General features: G+C 27.9%; 1 protein-coding gene and 1 pseudogene across 1 annotated transcript in view; one reads left to right on the forward strand and one right to left on the reverse strand.

Moving 5' to 3' along the window:
* LOC119766558 (epidermal growth factor receptor substrate 15 homolog) overlaps positions 1-18,936 on the reverse strand; it is a 164,200-nt gene that overhangs the window by 66,781 nt on the left and 78,483 nt on the right. The gene's annotated exons all lie outside the window — the stretch shown is intronic.
* Positions 5,065-6,281, forward strand: LOC119766557 (annotated as a pseudogene).

Consider the following 18,936-nt stretch of genomic DNA (forward strand, 5'->3'; position numbering starts at 1 on the left):
ATTTTATAATTTTATAATTTTATAATTTTATAATTTTATAATTTTATAATTTTATAATTTTATAATTTTATAATTTTATAATTTTATAATTTTATAATTTTATAATTTTATAATTTTATAATTTTATAATTTTATAATTTTATAATTTTATAATTTTATAATTTTATAATTTTATAATTTTATAATTTTATAATTTTATAATTTTATAATTTTATAATTTTATAATTTTATAATTTTATAATTTTATAATTTTATAATTTTATAATTTTATAATTTTATAATTTTATAATTTTATAATTTTATAATTTTATAATTTTATAATTTTATAATTTTATAATTTTATAATTTTATAATTTTATAATTTTATAATTTTATAATTTTATAATTTTATAATTTTATAATTTTATAATTTTATAATTTTATAATTTTATAATTTTATAATTTTATAATTTTATAATTTTATAATTTTATAATTTTATAATTTTATAATTTTATAATTTTATAATTTTATAATTTTATAATTTTATAATTTTATAATTTTATAATTTTATAATTTTATAATTTTATAATTTTATAATTTTATAATTTTATAATTTTATAATTTTATAATTTTATAATTTTATAATTTTATAATTTTATAATTTTATAATTTTATAATTTTATAATTTTATAATTTTATAATTTTATAATTTTATAATTTTATAATTTTATAATTTTATAATTTTATAATTTTATAATTTTATAATTTTATAATTTTATAATTTTATAATTTTATAATTTTATAATTTTATAATTTTATAATTTTATAATTTTATAATTTTATAATTTTATAATTTTATAATTTTATAATTTTATAATTTTATAATTTTATAATTTTATAATTTTATAATTTTATAATTTTATAATTTTATAATTTTATAATTTTATAATTTTATAATTTTATAATTTTATAATTTTATAATTTTATAATTTTATAATTTTATAATTTTATAATTTTATAATTTTATAATTTTATAATTTTATAATTTTATAATTTTATAATTTTATAATTTTATAATTTTATAATTTTATAATTTTATAATTTTATAATTTTATAATTTTATAATTTTATAATTTTATAATTTTATAATTTTATAATTTTATAATTTTATAATTTTATAATTTTATAATTTTATAATTTTATAATTTTATAATTTTATAATTTTATAATTTTATAATTTTATAATTTTATAATTTTATAATTTTATAATTTTATAATTTTATAATTTTATAATTTTATAATTTTATAATTTTATAATTTTATAATTTTATAATTTTATAATTTTATAATTTTATAATTTTATAATTTTATAATTTTATAATTTTATAATTTTATAATTTTATAATTTTATAATTTTATAATTTTATAATTTTATAATTTTATAATTTTATAATTTTATAATTTTATAATTTTATAATTTTATAATTTTATAATTTTATAATTTTATAATTTTATAATTTTATAATTTTATAATTTTATAATTTTATAATTTTATAATTTTATAATTTTATAATTTTATAATTTTATAATTTTATAATTTTATAATTTTATAATTTTATAATTTTATAATTTTATAATTTTATAATTTTATAATTTTATAATTTTATAATTTTATATAATAATTTTATAATTTTATAATTTTATAATTTTATAATTTTATAATTTTATAATTTTATAATTTTATAATTTTATAATTTTATAATTTTATAATTTTATAATTTTATAATTTTATAATTTTATAATTTTATAATTTTATAATTTTATAATTTTATAATTTTATAATTTTATAATTTTATAATTTTATAATTTTATAATTTTATAATTTTATAATTTTATAATTTTATAATTTTATAATTTTATAATTTTATAATTTTATAATTTTATAATTTTATAATTTTATAATTTTATAATTTTATAATTTTATAATTTTATAATTTTATAATTTTATAATTTTATAATTTTATAATTTTATAATTTTATAATTTTATAATTTTATAATTTTATAATTTTATAATTTTATAATTTTATAATTTTATAATTTTATAATTTTATAATTTTATAATTTTATAATTTTATAATTTTATAATTTTATAATTTTATAATTTTATAATTTTATAATTTTATAATTTTATAATTTTATAATTTTATAATTTTATAATTTTATAATTTTATAATTTTATAATTTTATAATTTTATAATTTTATAATTTTATAATTTTATAATTTTATAATTTTATAATTTTATAATTTTATAATTTTATAATTTTATAATTTTATAATTTTATAATTTTATAATTTTATAATTTTATAATTTTATAATTTTATAATTTTATAATTTTATAATTTTATAATTTTATAATTTTATAATTTTATAATTTTATAATTTTATAATTTTATAATTTTATAATTTTATAATTTTATAATTTTATAATTTTATAATTTTATAATTTTATAATTTTATAATTTTATAATTTTATAATTTTATAATTTTATAATTTTATAATTTTATAATTTTATAATTTTATAATTTTATAATTTTATAATTTTATAATTTTATAATTTTATAATTTTATAATTTTATAATTTTATAATTTTATAATTTTATAATTTTATAATTTTATAATTTTATAATTTTATAATTTTATAATTTTATAATTTTATAATTTTATAATTTTATAATTTTATAATTTTATAATTTTATAATTTTATAATTTTATAATTTTATAATTTTATAATTTTATAATTTTATAATTTTATAATTTTATAATTTTATAATTTTATAATTTTATAATTTTATAATTTTATAATTTTATAATTTTATAATTTTATAATTTTATAATTTTATAATTTTATAATTTTATAATTTTATAATTTTATAATTTTATAATTTTATAATTTTATAATTTTATAATTTTATAATTTTATAATTTTATAATTTTATAATTTTATAATTTTATAATTTTATAATTTTATAATTTTATAATTTTATAATTTTATAATTTTATAATTTTATAATTTTATAATTTTATAATTTTATAATTTTATAATTTTATAATTTTATAATTTTATAATTTTATAATTTTATAATTTTATAATTTTATAATTTTATAATTTTATAATTTTATAATTTTATAATTTTATAATTTTATAATTTTATAATTTTATAATTTTATAATTTTATAATTTTATAATTTTATAATTTTATAATTTTATAATTTTATAATTTTATAATTTTATAATTTTATAATTTTATAATTTTATAATTTTATAATTTTATAATTTTATAATTTTATAATTTTATAATTTTATAATTTTATAATTTTATAATAATTTTATAATTTTATAATTTTATAATTTTATAATTTTATAATTTTATAATTTTATAATTTTATAATTTTATAATTTTATAATTTTATAATTTTATAATTTTATAATTTTATAATTTTATAATTTTATAATTTTATAATTTTATAATTTTATAATTTTATAATTTTATTTATTGTTGACAGTTATAGCTAATTTGAATTTGTTTCAAAATTTCATGAACATAAACATGTCGCATATTTTATCTTGTGATGCAATGTCATGAACATTTCCAGAAAAAAACGATTCCGGGTGGCCACAGTCGGTCCGATTGGCAATGGGTTAGTCTTTTTGAACTTGTTACGCAATTTCATGAACATAGACATGTCATATGCCCACTTTGGACAAGAAAAGTGTATTGGCCATATATTCGGATTTTGGACGGAACCCTGGAACCGGTTCCGGATGGCCACAGTCGGTCCGATTGGCAATGGGTTAGTCTTTTTGAACTTGTTACACAATTTCATGAACATAGACATGTCACATGCCCACTTTGGACAAAAAAAGTGTATTGGCCATATATTCGGATTTTGGACGGAACCCTGGAACCGGTTCCGGATGGCCACAGTCGGTCCGATTGGCAATGGGTTAGTCTTTTTGAACTTGTTACACAATTTCATGAACATAGACATGTCACATGCCCACTTTGGACAAGAAAAGTGTATTGGCCATATATTCGGATTTTGGACGGAACCCTGGAACCGGTTCCGGGTGGCCACAGTCGGTACAATTGACAATGGGTTAGTCTTTTTGAACTTGTTACACAATTTCATGAACATAGACATGTCGCATGCCCACTTTGGACAAGAAAAGTGTACTGGTCATATCTTCGGATTATGACCGGGACCCTGGAACCGGTCCCAGGTTACTGACCGGGTTTCCCGTGTCCAACATGGTTCTAGTTCAATAAAATGGCCTTCTTTTGATTGCAGATGATAAAATTCCATAGTATTTTACTCGTATTCATCTTTTTTGGATGGTTTTTGTAATCCGAAAAATGACCAGGCTAGCGTAACCCCAATCTGGCCCTGGGAAATCCGGAATATCTCCGGCCAGGGAACCGGAATCCGGATTTTTCCAATTGCATCGTGTTCCGTATTAAAATCCTGAGCGAACAAGCCCAAAACATCGAAAATTGGTTGTGTTTGAACCAAGATATGATTTTTTGAATATTAAATTTCCACGTGGTACTTAAAGGGTTAATGTTACAATTTTTCAATACGTTCCGACAATGGGTAAATTAAGTGCGTAACTGAGCGAGCATGAGGACACTGTTAATCAGCAGCGTGCGTGCGAGCACGTGAGTGCGATAATGGTGTCGAATTGACCGGGATTTTTTTTTCTTTTTGAGGAAATTGGCAATGATGATATAGTTTAAGTGTGAAAATTGGCTCAATGATGGTTGCAACTTGTATCTATTTTTTATACGTTCCAGTTCCTACAGTTCTCTTAGGATTTCGCAATTACCACCATCAAACAAGGTTGCAGATTAAAAGAGCAGTGAGTTTATTTACATTTATTTGCCCCACATCTGGCACAAAGAAACGAGTCTTATCACAGTGCAGCGGTTGCATTTTTATTCAGAAGCTGCCTCACTTGAATTGAGAATCTCGTGCCGAGAACACCTCAAATCAACAAGCTTCAATTCAGCTGAGTACTAAAATGTTCCACTACAACAGCCTTCCTAGAGCTGAAGTGGCCCGATTTGAAACACCATACACTGAAAATTTGGTGGAAGTTTGTCTCGATGACCTATCGGTAAATCCTACTGGGGATCCCACCTGGTCACCGGTCCACTGTGTTATGCCCGGAAGGTATCTTACTCTGCTGGACATTTTTGTTGTTGAAATTTTAACAAATTTTGAATTTAAGGTACCGTGAATTTGCCGATCGCATTAGGGATTTAACCATTTACGAGGATGACGTCTGGGTTGTGACCTTCCCGAAAGCTGGAACGACCTGGACCCAGGAAATGGTGTGGCTAATCGATCACGATCTTGATTACGAGACGGCCTCCAAAGTTATCCTAAAAGAACGTTCCATCTACCTGGAGTAAGTCAAGTACAAATTATTTGAAAAATTTAAAAAAAAAATCTTCCCACAGACTCTTTACGATCTTCACCAACTTCGAAGTCCGTGACACGGTCACCCAAGTCGAGCAGATGCCCCGGCCGCGTCACCTCAAGTCCCACCTCCCGTTGGCACTGCTCCCGAAACAGCTCTGGACAGTGCGGCCCAAAATAATCTACACAGCTCGCAACCCCCAAGACGTCGCCACCTCGCTGATGCATCACTACAAGTATCTGCAAGGGTTCCGGGGATCGCGGCAGGACTTTTTCGACGGAGTTCTGGCCGACAGGCTGGACTGCTGTCCGATGGTGCGGCACGTGACGGAATTTTGGCGCGCTTTGGAGCAGCACGGTGACCACGTGCTGTTTTTGCACTTTGAAGAGATGAAGCGGGACTTGGTGGGGGTTATTCGGAAAGTTTGTTAGTTCTTTGGGAAGGTGCTTAGTGAGGAGCAGGTTGAAAAGCTGAAGCGGCATCTCTCGTTTGAGAGCATGAAAGGTTAGTGGTACTTATGTTGGACTTAATATTAGATGATATTTGAGTATTATTCCAGAAAATGATTCCATCGTAAATCGCCAAAATGTTTCGGAATGGGTTCAGAAAATGGGCTACAAACCATCGGAATTCAAGTAAGTTTGAATTTTTATTATTTTAAAATAAATTCGTCAACACTTGTCCTTTTATTCAGATTTTTTCGGAAGGGACAGATTGGAGGGCACAAAGAAGAATTACCAAATGAATTTGTCACCAAGATGGATTCTCACATAAAGAAACAACTAGCTGGCACTGGATTCGTATTCCGAGAATAAATTAATTAATATTTTGTGTTGCACAAAATGCTAAATGTTTTTGTTTCTTTTTACATTTTCAAACGGCAACATACCAAACTTAAAAAGTTTAAATAGTTATGATGCAAATATGCAAAATTCCATCCTAGTCTAACCCTTTTTTTGATGATTTTGAAGCTTATTTCCACTCAACAGTCTTAGAAGCATTCAAATTAATAAAAATTAATAAAAAAATACCGTCAAATATAGTGCTTCGTAAGAAATATGCATACAGCATGCAGCAAAACTGGATAACTGTTCATGGGTAATGTTGAGCTTTTATGTCAAATTTAACTAATATAATCAGCTTCTTGATGCCTTAGATTGCAAAAAATGGAAAAAATGCATCATGATTCAAATGCGGGAAAATTAATAATTTGCCCAATGCTTATAAAATCATAAATGAATAACATAAAAAAATCCATGATTTATTTGAGTGCATTTATGAATACTTCTTAAATCAAAATAATTTTTAAGCAAAACAAAAATCTATTTTAAATGCTTTGAGTTATCATATCTACCCTGCCAGGAATAAACGACTCTCGGAAAAAACACTCATTTTTCCGTATATGATTTCATGTAAAAATATTTAAAAAGAAAGACCATATTGAATCACACACAATTATGTTTCTACCAGATATTTGTTCTGAGCAAATAAAAAAAAAAAACATTAAAATAAAATATTTTGCCTTAGTATTTTGATCGCTAGATTTGTAATATTTTTCATGAATTAACTACAAACTTGTTCCCCAAAACATATTTAAAAAAATATTGAAAATTAAAACAAATTATTTGTGTATTCTACTAAGTTTATGCCTTAATTTAAAAATTACTGCTCTGAAAACAAAAACAGTATTAAAACTATTTGTGAAAATAAATTAGAATTTTGAGCACGTACGGTATTTTTTTAATTCTAAATTTTCTTTTATTATTATATATTAAAATTTATGGATAAAGTAATAAGATATACTGACTACTCTTCACAAGACTTAAATTTCATTTCAAATTGAGCTGGTACAAACATTTTTAAAAGTTTTTGTCATCCTCCTTTTCCAAATCAACCCGAAAAATCAGGGGGCAAAAAACATTTTTTTTTTTCAAAAAACTTCAGAATTTTAATCTAAATTCTAATCCATTCAGCTTAAGTCACTTCAATTCCTTGCAATATTTTAAATTTTAAAATGTTTTGTATTTTTGACAAATTTTGAAGAGACCTCAAAGTTTTACATACATTTTTGGGGCAATTGTGTAATTTTTCTTGTTAATTTTAAATAATAAAAAAAAATCGACTGGGACCATATAAAATGCGAAATATCAGTGAATTTCTCAAACAATATATTTTCGAAATGTTTTACGTCTTTTGTTATACAATTTATTCTGAATAATTTACATTTGACCTTACAGATTTTTCCCACAACAAATTTTTTTCCTGATTTTTGAGGAAACTTTAAAGGGGGCATTATGTTTAACAAACTCATCATGAATTCATCAATTATTTTTGGGTAATTTAAGATAAAAAAAATCCATTTCAATTGGCTAGTTCGCAGTAGTCAGTAAAAGAAATTATAAAAATAATAAGGACAATATGTATGTAAAAGTTAAACAAATAGTTAAACATAAGTTGCATGCAAAAGATTTCAAAGTCAAGTTCACGAATTGATCTGCGATTATTTTCTGGCAAAGACCTATAATAATAGACATATTTTATTTTTCCTTAAAAAATGAAACTATATTTTTTGGATTCTGAGATTTGGCAAAGTTCAAACAAATCTCAAACTTCTCAAATCTGAGATAATTAAAAGTAACTAAATCAGATAATAAAGAAAATCCAGTAATTAAACAGTTTTAATGCCCCCAAAGCTGGTCATTAAACCCAAACTCCGAAGTAATGCAAATAAATTTTACACCTCAGCTAGAACAGTACACCGTTAAACCGGCTTTTAAAAAGCCCTTCAAAAGTACATCATCCAATTGGTATGGAAATCCTTTCGGCTCAACTCTCAAGGAATCCCCCTTCCTGTCGTTCGTCACAAAACCTGATGTTAGAGGAACCTGATGGATTGCAGCGCAGCACCAGCTTCAACTCCACCGAAGCAATAAACTGCGAAAATCCGCTTCCAGGCGTCAATTCCACCTGTCAGTCAGTCCAATTTCCCCAAATAAAGCTGAATAAAAAAAAACGAGCAGATCCTGAGCCTGAGTGAGAGCATGTCTTTGGCATTATCCTCTTAATTTACAGCGCACGCACACAATTTGTTCAACTTCACATTCTTCAATTTGACAGCTGCAAAGGATTTTCCCGCGGGCGAACGAACATAAAGAATGTATTGCTTGGAATATAAAAAAGAGTAGAATAGAACAATTCCCCCTTCCCCCTTAAGGGGGTGGGAGCAACTCCTGCGAGGGCGCTTTTACCCGCTCAGTGAAAACAAATATAAATATTTCATGAAGATTAATCTCATTCGAAATTCGGCGTGTGCAAAAAGTGCGAAAAATAGACCGCCGCACAAGCTTAGAGAGGGGGTGAGGGCGGGGTGGGGACCTACTTTTATCATTTTTTTTTTATTGTTGAAATCCTGCAGCACCTTGCCACTCTCACGTGTCACCAAATGTCACTTTGCGCCATTCAAGCTTCCACTTCCCCCTTTTGTCACTGGCAGCCGTTGACAGGACATGGCGAAAAAAAGCGGCATATGCCAATGATTAAAATCATAAATATCGCAAAAATGGTGACAGTTCAACTCACTCTGGCTTTTAAACTCGAAAAAAGGGAAGGGAAAGTGGAAAGCGGATGGGATGACTTCCGGAAGTTCCGGAAGTTCCACACAAAGTTCAACTCAATTCAAGGGGACCACCCGGACCAGAAGAGCCGAACAGCAGCCGTTTGAACCACTTTCAATAAGTGGACGCTTTTATCTTTCATTATCAGTTGTTGCCACAACAGGCCGCACCCACAATGGGAACGAGATCTGTCTTTTCAGCTCTTTTTATTCAATAGATGGTGTCAGAGGCGTTCTATGGGTTTTTAGAGTAATGAAATTCGATTTTGTTTTGTTTACAATATTAGATCTTCTCACATACAAAATATTGCTCGTCTTGACAATCATTATCATTCCTCAGCCACGCTCTGCCATAGTTCTGCCTTTTGCAAAAATATTTTTTTCGTTGTCTTAATTTTTGAATTTGAAGTAATTTCGAATTTTTAAACCCAAGATGGCGGCCAAAATGGCGGTGATGAAGTATTGAAAAATACATGATGTTATTTGAAAGACAATCGACTGTTCAATTTTGTCTAAAATGGGGTCGCAGAACTCGAATTTGATGTTAAAAAATAGAAAATAAAAAAAATATTGTTCATGATTTAATTGAAAAAAAAATCATTTGCAAAAAAATATATTTCAAATTTCATATCCAACATGCAATCCTTGATATATTAATACAGTCATGCTACTTCCAAAAATTTGCAAAAATCAAAGAAATTATGAAAATATTTTTTTCCTAAACTTTTATTTCTTTTCCCGATCTGTGGTCCCAAAAATCAAAATTTGTGAAAAGTCTAAAAGTCCCCTTTTTTAATGAAATACAATAATAAACGTTTTATGTTAAAAAGTTTACAATCTTTTGTACAAGTATGTTAAATAAAATTTTTAATTTTCAGCAAAAACAATTTTTTGCCATAAATCAAAATAATATTTTAAATTGCCATTTTCAAAATATTAGGGGTAACAAGATCCCCTTCCAACTTTTTGAAGAAATTTCATGCAACATCATCCAAACTATTTCTTGTCTGTAATTACAATTATTTGACATAAAAGCTTTCTAGTTCTCTGTGAAACTTACGAATTTTTGCGAAATTTTCTAATCTTTCCAATTAAAATAATCAAGGTAAACTTTTGAAAAGGTCATAAATTAGATAAATTTCCTTTTTCATTTTTTGGACCAAATTATTACACTTTTGAAACATTTTTATTGAAATCTTCGTAAAAGTTTCAATTTTTCAACATTGAAAATCGGATTAATAGCTACCAGATATCGTTGGTTGAAAATTGAAGGCTTATTTGGTGACTCTTGGAGACATTCATATTTATCGAATCGAATTCTTTGTGAGGCAGTATCTCAGAAACAAATTGCTCGATTTCCAAAGTTCCAGTTCATCAAAAAACCTAAATAAAAAAAATCTAAACTGTAAGTATTATTTGAAAATGGTAAATTTTACCAAAAAAAATAGTTAAAGCATATATCGATTGGAAATTTGGTTTTGCTTTAAAAATGATGTTTCATATTTTCCAAAAAAACACCATCTTTAAAATTATTAATATTCTAAACCAGATTTTGCACCATACTGCACTATTATTCAAAAGATGTCATGTTAGTCCCTTTAAACATATAAAAAATTGAAAATTGAAAAATACGTATTTTTGGAATTCATTTTTTCCTTGTACCTATTTCTTCAAAAATAAAAAAAAATCCTTACCTATATTTTTACCGAAGACACCAAATCGACCAGAATTTTTTTTATACATTTGCATATCCATTTTGTATGATCATTCTCCAAAATTGGCAGGAGACTAGGATGCCCAGAAAAATTGACCCTCTGCTCCACAAGCGAAAAAAGGATTTTTGTGGAAATTTTGAACGAAATTGGTTGAGATTAACCCATTGATACCCGAGCCTGAAGTTGGTAAAAAAATGTTTTTCGTACAAAAATGACTTTTTGAACTCGCTAATAACATTTCAGGATCGAGTTTCACAGCTTTGGTATATTCTACAAAGTTGTAGAACATTAAATTTCCAATGATAATTTCACTTTTTCGATTTTTCCCATACAAACTTCACTTTCGAGTATCAATGGGTTGACCGATTTTGCTCGTATTTGGCAAAGAATCCTAAAATATCTCAAGGAACAATATTCAGCTTGTGGAGCAAGGTTTTGAGAAAGTTTCATCAAACACACTAAGAAAAGTAAATTTGCGAAATCGTAGAGAACTACTTTTCTGCAAACATGAAGCGCCCTCAACACCGCCTCTGCCTTCAACCTCTTGATAACAATGAAATCCGAAAATTGACATCTTTCTTTTCAACCCAGTTGATTGTGTGCCGTGCTGATGTTTGCTCTTTATCTATATTTCCCCCCCGAACTGCTCTCTGACCGGTAATTGGTGATCTCTCTTTCTCTCTCTCGGAACATTTTCCCTCACCACCCGAAAGTGGTGATAATGGGCTTATGGTGGGAAAATTGCCGCCGGCCAACTTTTCCATGGCACACGTGCGCATTTTTCGGGACATTCGGGCGAAAAGGGATTGATTTCCGGTTTCCGGATTTTGGCATAGCCGGGATTTTTCCTACAATTTTCACGCCAAGCGACAGCTGTCGCCATATTTGTTTCAATAATTTAAGCGTTTTGTGAGAAAGAGTGGAAATTTAACGTTGCGTAATTTCATTACAGCAAATAAAGCCATGAATCACGCGGAAAATCACCTTTTTTCTGGAATTGTTGGCAGCCCGTTAGGCAGGAAACATAATTCTCAGACCTGTCATCCATCAATCGTCCTCTTGTTCTTACCTTCCCACCTCGGAAAGAGGTTGGGGTGTGAGGTCAAAGCAGGCGGAATTTAAATAAAACGACCATCCATTATGAGCGCCAAATGGTGCAAAAACGACGTATGAGCACACTCCCTGTAACGCGACCAAACGACGTAACGTACGAGGTGAAATTTAAATTACAATTATTTATTGCTTTGCGCCCTGTCGGCTGCTGATAAGGTTCCTAGTAGGCCTCCGGTATCAGGGCTGGGGGTGCTTTAGATGGCTATTAGCATTCCAAGGAAGCACAGCCTGCTTAGATCTCTCTCTCCGTGAGACGCGCGAATAAAAATTCCTGAAATATTTTGGAAGACGACTCCGTCGTCGTCGTCGTCATTCGCTAAGGTACATTACACGTGTCTTGCTCATCCCGGATGGTATTTCTGGCAGAACAACTAGAAGTAGCGAAAAGATACTTTTGGGAAAGTAACAGCAAAACTGAGTCAAGAAGAAGTGTCGCGGAAGCAAATTAAGGTGGAACGAGAGGGGTGGTGTGTTTAGTGTGTGTGAAGAGAAAAAGGGGTTTATGTAGAACCAAGGGTTTTAATATTGTCACTCATAAATTTTCCCAGAGTTTCGCGTGTAACGCGGAAAGAAAGCGGAAATCTAGCTGGTTTTTGTCTCACGATTTGAAAGAAAGTCGCTTGGAGGGAGAGAATTCATTTTGGAATTTATGGACTAGCTAATGGGGATGGATGAAATGTTTTAGCATCTTTTTAGCACCTTTTTGATGTAGTGTGAAATTGCAGGGTTTTTAAGAAAATGTCTTATAACATTTTCAAATCATCAAGAACCTTTTTTGAATCCTCTATTTCATTTTTTTTAAACAAAAAACAAAAAACAAAAAACAAAAAACAAAAAACAAAAAACAAAAAACAAAAAACAAAAAACAAAAAACAAAAAACAAAAAACAAAAAACAAAAAACAAAAAACAAAAACAAAAACAAAAACAAAAACAAAAAACAAAAACAAAAAACAAAAACAAAAAACAAAAACAAAAAACAAAAACAAAAACAAAAAACAAAAACAAAAACAAAAACAAAAACAAAAAACAAAAACAAAAACAAAAACAAAAACAAAAACAAAAACAAAAACAAAAACAAAAACAAAAAACAAAAACAAAAAACAAAAACAAAAACAAAAACAAAAAACAAAAACAAAAAAACAAAAAACAAAAACAAAAACAAAAACAAAAACAAAAAACAAAAAACAAAAAACAAAAACAAAAAACAAAAAACAAAAACAAAAACAAAACAAAAAACAAAAAACAAAACAAAAACAAAAACAAAAAACAAAAACAAAAAACAAAAAACAAAAAAACAAAAACAAAAAACAAAAACAAAAACAAAAACAAAAAACAAAAACAAAAAACAAAAAACAAAAACAAAAACAAAAACAAAAACAAAAACAAAAACAAAAACAAAAACAAAACAAAAACAAAAACAAAAAACAAAAACAAAAACAAAAACAAAAACAAAAACAAAAAACAAAAACAAAAACAAAAACAAAAACAAAAAAACAAAAACAAAAAACAAAAACAAAAAACAAAAAACAAAAAACAAAAACAAACAACAAAAACAAAAAACAAAAACAAAAAACAAAAACAAAAAACAAAAAACAAAAAACAAAAAACAAAAAACAAAAAACAAAAAACAAAAAACAAAAAACAAAAAACAAAAAACAAAAAACAAAAAACAAAAAACAAAAAACAAAAAACAAAAAACAAAAAACAAAAAACAAAAAATTATTTACTAGATTTGGCATAAGTGAAGTTCTGAAATTCTCATAATCATCATCCCATTTTTATTGCATCATTTGACAAATCTTGTTAAAAAGTTCAATCCCACGCTGCCTCCTTCGATTGAAAAGTCCTTTCAACAAGGAAATAAAAGTTTTTTCCCCGGCAGCCGTCATAAATTATGATTACAATCGATTCTTCCCGATCGAAATCAGCTCGCTAACTAGCGCCACGTGGTCGACCAGCCTGCTGCGACTCAATTTGGCATAGGAAGCGAAGCAGTGTATTTTTATGCTGCAAGCGCATTGTTAGCTTTTGTCGTAACGAAAAAAAGCATAATGCTCTCCCGATGGCATAATCCGGCCAAGTTGCGATACAATCGCACTAATTGAACGTCGTCGGAGTCGATTTCTGGGGAAAGTGAATTCATTTTTTTTTGTTGTGTTCGTCCTGACGTTTTGACGACGAAATCGGTTCCAAGATCCATATCTTGAGAGGGTGAAAATCAATATGCGTGCCCGGGCCGTGATGACGCCGACTATCGGCCGGTAAGCCGATTGGCCCCGGGAATAAGCCCTTTGAATCTGTTATGCCCTAAGGTTGGTTGCATCCGAGCAGGCTGTTCCCGAAAAAGAAGCACGTGCCACCCTAGAGGACGCTCGGGATCAGGGCCTGCTGAGGAAAGGAAACACTAGAGAGTGTAGTAATGATTGCTGTTGCTGACTTTTGGATTGTTTCTGGGTTATGGATTTTGAGAGGGTTGTGAGGGGAAATCAAAGACTTAAATTGAAAATATATTATGGGAACAATATGCTGAGCGTCCTGGGATTGATACAATCTGAAGCAATTTGAAACCCTGAGGATGGAATGATAAGGTGAGAACGTAATTCACAAACTCCCCTCACTGTCGTCACACTCAATTTTGGAAAGAAAAAGGCGAGCAAAAAAGATTACAGTCAATGAATAAGATTATTTTCTAGTCCCCACTTGCTGCGAACGGGAATCCAATTTCTGAAAAATTCATACATAAACCCATAATTACTTCAATGATGCAAATAAAAGCAATAAAAAAAGATAACGAGAGGGAAACGTCTTCTTTGAACCAGGGCAAACAAATGCACCCCCTATTGCAATGCAACCCCACGAGAAAAAAAAAAGATAACGAATAGAAAACTCATACTTCTTTTTTGATTCATGTGAGCTGCCTCCCCTTATTTCACAAAATAAAAAGGAAGATTGCAATGCCGCGAAAGTCGCGAAAAGAAGTAAGATCTTATCATCCAACTCCCTCCCCTCCCCACCACCAACCAAACCATTAGAAAGTATGAATAGCAAATAAGCTCATCTCAACTTTGACGTCGCGTCGCGGTGGTGGTGGCACGCATAAAACAACGGAATTTATGCTGGAATTATTGAGCGAAATACGACTACCGCTTGAAAGAAGAAAAAAAAACCTGGTCTTTTTCGCGTGCAAATATTAGCCAGGTTTCATTTCACCCAAGTTTCCTGTGACGATTGAGTCGGAGAAAGGTGGAAATTTGGAATATGATTTGCAAAATAAATACGTAATTTCTTTTGGGGATGAAACGTCATCCCGGGGAAAGGGAAAAGATCGAAATATGGCCTTAAGGTTTTGGGGAAGATTGCATGAACGGCCGGGATGGAAATTGAAAATACGATGGTCTCGTGGGGCCGATTGACTTGACTTGGATAATGGTTAAATTGAATCGTTTAACTCTGAGTGAAAAACGTTTATTAATAGGATTTCGTCAAAACTTATTTCAAAATTAAATATCTTTTTGAAATAATTTTGAATAAACAGAAAACAGATGAGTAAAAAAACATAATTTTTGGTAAATTTAAAATTAATATAAATCTTTGAAAACAAAGCAAAATTAGACTAATAATTGGGAATATTATAAATTTTGAGAGGCGTTTCTGGAGCTTAACCCCGCCAAAAATAATTGCGAAACTCAAAAAAAATATATTTGGCAGAAGACGCTTTTGGATGCTAAAAGTTAAGTTGAGCAATTACTTGATAAAACGGACAACGACTTTATTTTTATTTGAATGGAACATTGTGTGTACTTTTTTCAAAACCAATGTCATTTTGCATCATTAGTTCGTCCATACAATTCCCCATATAATTTTGGAAACCGTCCTTATAAAAATGCTAATCTAACATTCAAAAAATTGCACCTAGAGAACGAATTTTCTGATCGATTTGGTGTCTTCGACAAAGTTGTAGCTTCATAACTAGAGGGTGATAAATAATAAATATTGAGGCATAATAATATAAAGCCAATCAGCGTCGTTATATCCATAAAAGGATTTCTACCAAAAACGACAAAGACAGATTCATTAAACTATGGAAAAATATTAAGATAAAATTTAGCATGGAAAAAAAATTATAACTGTTTTGAATCCCAACAAGCCATTGAATTAAAGTTGTACTCGCAGATTCAGAAAAAAATTCAACAAGTAGAAATGATTCCCAAAAAATATTGAATTCTCGATTATTCTCGATTTTAAAATTATGTTGAATAGCTATGACTTAATGATGTTAAATTGATACAAATGGTATAATTCTGCAATTTTTCTCACAATTTTTTGTCAACGTATCAAGAATTTTGCCTGAAAACGAAAACTCCCGAGTTCCGGGAATTCCCAAGAAATTACAAAATTGAACTCTCGATTCTCGGGAAATTGAAAGTCTTGAGAATTGCCACATATAAAATTCTTAAAAAAAATAACTTTTAAAATTAAAAACAAACACCTTTTTCCAAAGGACTTTCCTCACAAAAAAAGCGAAATATTTTTTTTCAATTCACATAATACACAGAAAAAAAATTATGGTAATAATAATCAGAGAATTTTGACAGATTGTGTAATGTGTAATATTATATCAGGATCTGTTGAATTTTCATGGTTTTTTGGCAAATGTTCATCAGGTACACATTTTTACACATTTGTTAGGTAAAATTACTCAAAAAAGAGTAATATTTAACCAACCAAATTTTTTACCTTCCAAAATTCAACATTTAAATTGCTGTGCATATTTTAGATCGCAAATAATGCATTCTTTTAAGCTATGACACAAGTTGGCTAAGACTTATTTGGCAGTGTTGCCAATTTCATTATTTTCGAAAAACGCAAAAAAAAGAGATTTTTGCTTTTTTTAGATGTTTAGTTGAAGTTGCATTCGTAAAGAATTTTATTTAAATCGATAACGTGTCACAATTATAGTCACGTGATACTATATATTTTGTTGATAACATAACTTTTCTTACCTGTAAAAGTCATGACCAAGCTTGACCCTCTCTAAAAACTATCGAAAAGATCAGAAAATTTCCTATAAGTTTGCTTCAAAGATATTGAAGATCACACCAATACTAAACTACAATCACCAAAAAGAAATTACACAAGAAAAACGAAGTTTTTTCTACATAACCACATATATATATATATATTGCAGGGTTATTGTTTCATTAAAAATGACAAGATGTTGATGTAGAGAAAACCTTATTTTGCTGTTATCTCTGTATCTGTATCTCAGAAACCATTGGCTCAATCTTCAATGTCGTTAAATCTAATTTGCTGATCTTTTCGAAACAAATATTTTCAGAGATTTTCATTTTCGTCATAGCTTCTACAGGAAAAAACATATTTAAGGTGGTTATAACTTGATGCATGATATTGAAATTTATATAAAATACTTCTCAAAACTCAAATTCTAATTTTAAATCTAAAATTAAGTCAAAAATAATTTTCGACGTTTTTCAAAAATTATTGTTTTTTGAAAATTTGGCAGCACTGCCAAATCAATATCAAAAGATGGCACCTTTTGCAATCTAAAACATATCCAAAATAACTAAATAATTTCGGTTAGTTTTTTTTTCTGTGAAAAGTCCGATCTACAATTAGTTATTTTTTTAGAGTTTAACAATTTCTTTCTTCTGAAAAATCCTTTAACAAAAAAAAACGCTCCGAAAATCCATTATCAAGGATCACCTTTTTCAATATTTCAAAAATTGCTCTGTTTTATTTTAAGTATGTGAAAAACAAGCGAAAAAGTTGCAGAATTACATTACAGAAGTACATTAAAACAATAAACAGTCAATTGATATCAATATGAGATTAGCAAGTAAAAATAATAAAAACTAGAAAAGAAAATAATGTAAAAAAACTGTCTTTAGAAATATTTTGGGCAGTAATGAGTTAATAATTTTGAGGGATTACTTTACAGTTTTTACTCAGTTTGCAGCATATTTTGATGAAGATATTGTTAGATAATGCATGCTCACTAAAATTCATTTTAGCTTGGCTGATTTTCAGCTCTTTATTTCTAAAATTTGATATTGAAAAACATAAATAAATGTAGTAGAATGTTTAAAAAACGAGGAGTATAGTTTACAAATAAAAGCTGATTCGCCAAAAATTCAAACCATGACTCCATACCAACTTCACCCTTTTTTGCATCCCTCAGCACCACAAACTCCAATCACCTTCAATCAAAGCAATTGTGAAAACGCAATTAAATTAATCCCTTTAATCCCGATCCTCTCAATGTCCCAAATCCCGTCTAAATAGATTAAAAAAAAGACAACTCTGGTGCATTTTCTGGCAGCAACATTTTAGGTGGTGGTTCCGCAAGTAGCCAACTCAATTCCAATCATTTTCCATTTTTCAGCAAAAATCTAAATACGACGACCGAACCAGAAGGGTCGTCAAAAGGGTGGGGTGATTCTAAATAGTTTCGAACGCGGTGTCAGACGCAATAAAATAAATCCCTTTCGAGGAAAGATGAAATCAAGGGAGGGGGAATTGAGAACCCCTTCTTTTGCATGTTTCCTGGTGAGGGCACCCCTCGGTTGGGTTTTTGAAACTAGTGCAACAGAGTGGCAGCATGTTTTGAGCCGTTTTGCGTTTTTAATCCGAATGGAAGGAAAATAATGTTAAATATGTTACCAGTTGTCGTTGTTGGTGCCTCCGTGTTGTTGTTGTTGTAAGTGAAGCTGGCTTCCAAATCGGATTGAAGAAGGAAGAATACGCCCTTTTTGTTCGAAAGGAGAGTGCCAATTTTACGAAAAAATAATTAGGGAGATGTGTTTTTTTGTACTCTTGGTCGCTTTGTGAGGTTGTTTGTAAATTTGATACAAAGTTTTTTTTTCATCCAAAATCGGGGTGAGCATTCCAACTTTTTAGAATAGTGGTTTACCTAGAAAAAAGAAAAGAGAATAAAAAACGCATTAAAAATGTGTTTTGCCTGCGGCAGCTCATTTGCAATTTAATGTGACCTAGAAAAATGGAAAGTT

The sequence above is a fragment of the Culex quinquefasciatus genome, chromosome 2 (assembly GCF_015732765.1).
Source record: "Culex quinquefasciatus strain JHB chromosome 2, VPISU_Cqui_1.0_pri_paternal, whole genome shotgun sequence".
Classification (NCBI taxonomy): domain Eukaryota; kingdom Metazoa; phylum Arthropoda; class Insecta; order Diptera; family Culicidae; genus Culex; species Culex quinquefasciatus.